Below are 3,423 nucleotides of genomic sequence, written 5' to 3' on the forward strand. Positions count from 1 at the left end.
CGGTCCCGCACGTGTCCTGCGCAGGTGCCCGTCTGCCGCCCTGGGAGGGGAGGCCGGAGCGTGTCCACTGCCCTTCCGGTTGGCGTCTTTGTGGCCGCAGGTGTGTTCTTCTCTGACAGTTGGGAGCCTTGGTTCCTGGGAAGCCCCAGGGCCGTCGTCGGGCGGCAGTTGGTCTCGGCGGGGACTGACTTTTCACCCCTTCAAGCCGCCACCTCAGAACGTGTTGGGTCGATGCCTCTTTATTTTTTCTTCTCCCAAATCTGGAGGCTGCTGAAGTGATTCAGGCCAATCGGAACCACTCCTGGTTTGGGGGTCCTACGAGGCTGAAGGAGTGCACATTGCACCTTGGGGAGCCGCCCGTGCCAGGGGAGCCCAGGACGTGGGCCGAGGTGTGGCAGAGTCTCTAGGATGGACAGTTGGTGACGCATAAACGCCACCCACCCGTAAGCCTGAACCTGTTCAAATGGGGCTATTTCCCTTTAAGGCAGAATTGAAGGGAAGTAGACTGTTTTGCCAGGATGCATCTGAGTTTCCCGCGTTACCCTCCCACAGGAGACACCTGGGTGCCTTGCGTTCTGGAGGAGGCGGGACTTGTTCGTGCAGGCAGCCCACATTGGGGCTGATTGTAGCCAGTTTAAAACTGCTGCGCGGAAGTATGTGGGGGTGGGGTGGGGTTGATCCCATTGGCCCGCTGTCCACGCCGATGAATCCGGGCGTCCACCGTCTCCGGGCTGACGAGGCACGTCCTGGGCAAGAGCGAGCTGAGGTGGTTCCCAAAGCCAGCGACTCGGAACAGGGCAAATGCCTGGTGATTCTCGGTCTCCGGAGCAGGCTGTTAGGTGTACAATGCACCTGCTTGTTCCAAATTCTATCCTACACGGTTGTACCCCTTCTTTATGAACGTGCAGGTGGGGCGTCTGGACCGCCTTTCCAGGACTCCTTTCCTTGGGCTGGAGGAATAGCCTTCACTCAGAGACACCTGGGAGCCTTGAGGCCTGGGAGGCCCAGGACCGCCAGGCAGCCATTGCAAATGAGGACTGAGCTTGGCCCCCTGAGAGGGGTGTCTAAGAAAGATTTTTGGGTGGTGGGCTCCCTCTGGACTGGAGGCTACGCTTGTGGTTTGGGACCAACCTACACTCCACAGGCTCAGATAACACCTGGCTCCCTTCTGCGGGCTGGTGGGGCGCCTATTGCTCGTGCTGGACCCATGCAGGGGAATGTGTCCAGTAGTCTGGTACAGGGCAAGTATCTGGAGAGGCGATGTCACAGAAGTAGCCTGGTGGGGGTACGTGGCAGCTGCCTATTTCAAGCATTCATCTATACAAATTCACATGTTTCTACTGAAGTCTGTTGGGTTTGGGGAAGGAAATAATGCTCAGACTGATACTATCTTTGCCAATGTATTTTTTTAAATTTTTAAATTTAAATTTTAGTTAACATACAGTGTGATATTGATTTCAGGAGTAGAATTCAGTGGCTCATCACTTAGTGCTCAGCACCAGTGCCCTCCTTAGTACCCATCACCCATCTAGCCCATCCCCCACCCTCCTTCCTCCATCAACCCTCACTTTGTTCTCTGAAGTCAGTCTCTTGTGGTTTCTTTCCGTCTCTCTTTTTTAAAATTCCCCCCATTCCCATATGTTTAGTTGTTTTGTTTCTTAAAGTCTACATATGAGTAAAATCATATGGTATTTATCTTTCTCTGACTTATTTTGCTTAGCATAATACATTCAAGCTCCATCTATGTGGCTACAAATGGCAAGATTTCATTATTTTTGATGGCTGAGTAACATTCCACTGTATATATACACCACATCTTCTTTATCTGTTCATCTGTCGATGGACATTTGGGTTCTTTCCATAGTTTGTCAATTGTTGATAGCGCTGCTGTAAACATTTTTGTGTGCGTGCCCCTCTGAATCAGCATTTTTGTATCCTTTGGGTAAACACCTAGTAGTGCAGTTGCTGGATTACAGGGTAGTTCTGTTTTTATTTTTGAGGAACCTCTATACTGTTTACCAGAGTGACTACATCAGTGTGCATTCCCACCAACAGTGCAAAAGGGTTCCCCTTTCTCTGTATCCTTGCCATCATCTGTTGTTGCCTGAGTTGTTAATTTTAGCCATTCTTACCGGTGTGAGGAGGTATCTCATTGTGGCTTTGATTTGTATTTCCCTGATGATGAGTGATGTTGAGCATCTTTTCATGTGTCTGTTAGCCATCTGGATGTCTTCTTTGGAAAAGTATCTATTCGTGCCTTCTCATTTTTTAAACAGAATTACTTGTTTCTTGGGTTAAGTTTGATAAGTTCTTTACAAGTTTTGGATACTAACCTTTTATCTGATATGTCATTTGCAAATATCTTCTCCCTCTGTAGGCTGCCTTTTAATTTTGTTGATCGTTTCCTTTGCCATGCAGAAGCTTTTTATCTTGATGAAGTCCCAATAGTTCATGTTTGTTTTTATTTCCCTTGCCTTTTGTTTCCCTTCCCCACACTGGTTCACTGCAGAGGTATCTCCAGACAATTAATGCTTTTAACTTTACCATTAAAGAAAGCATGGTCTGAACTAATGCTAGGTTAGTCACACTGTTGTTCCGGGCAAGGGGAGATGAAAGGAGTCAAGTTCACATTTACTTGAGGTGTAATTTTATAGGCATTGGCACATGGAGAGACACCTTTTCCAGCTAAGATCTGACCTCCAGCTGCCAGAGTCAAAATGAAGGTTTGGTGTTGCTGGACCTCATTCCTAGGGAGGGAGGACCTGCTATTGATAAGTGAGATGCACTTTGCTCAGGGGCCTCTGCATGGCTTTCACCACTGCCTGTAGAAGTGCCTCCTTTCCTGTGGCAGGAATTAGTAGTTCCAAGGTCTTTGGAGAGAGATATGAGCTCAGCAAATTCTACCCATGTCCAGACTGCATGCTCTCAGGTAGTCTGTCAAGTCTCATTATTTATACTCTATGTGTCCCCTTGTCATGGTTGCTTCTTCCTACATCTTCACTGATGAGCCCAGCGGGGCCCCCACAGCAGCTGAGCTGCTGAGTTCTTACAGGGAAGAGCAGATGAGATGATGACATCCCGACACAACTACTGCATTCTTATACCAAACAACTTTAATATAAAAATTTTTTTTGCCTTGGCTGTGAGTAGATTTGAAATTATTCACTCACACACTAATTCGTATTAGGGCCTAACGTCCTATACAAAATCTAGTTCTCAAAAATATCCATCCACCTGGTGATTCTACATCACTTATGGTCTTCATCACAAACAGTGAATTGTATTTTGTATTTTTTCTCTGATGCACATACTTTTACATCATAATTTGATGACCAGTTTAAGCAACTGTATCCCTAATATGATCAATATAAGTACAAGAAGGAGACTTTTAACAAAGCCTTAAGTTTTGTAACATATTGCTAA

The sequence above is a fragment of the Crocuta crocuta genome, unplaced genomic scaffold, assembly GCF_008692635.1.
Source record: "Crocuta crocuta isolate KB4526 unplaced genomic scaffold, BGI_CrCroc_1.0 scaffold80, whole genome shotgun sequence".
NCBI classification, from domain to species: Eukaryota; Metazoa; Chordata; class Mammalia; order Carnivora; family Hyaenidae; genus Crocuta; species Crocuta crocuta.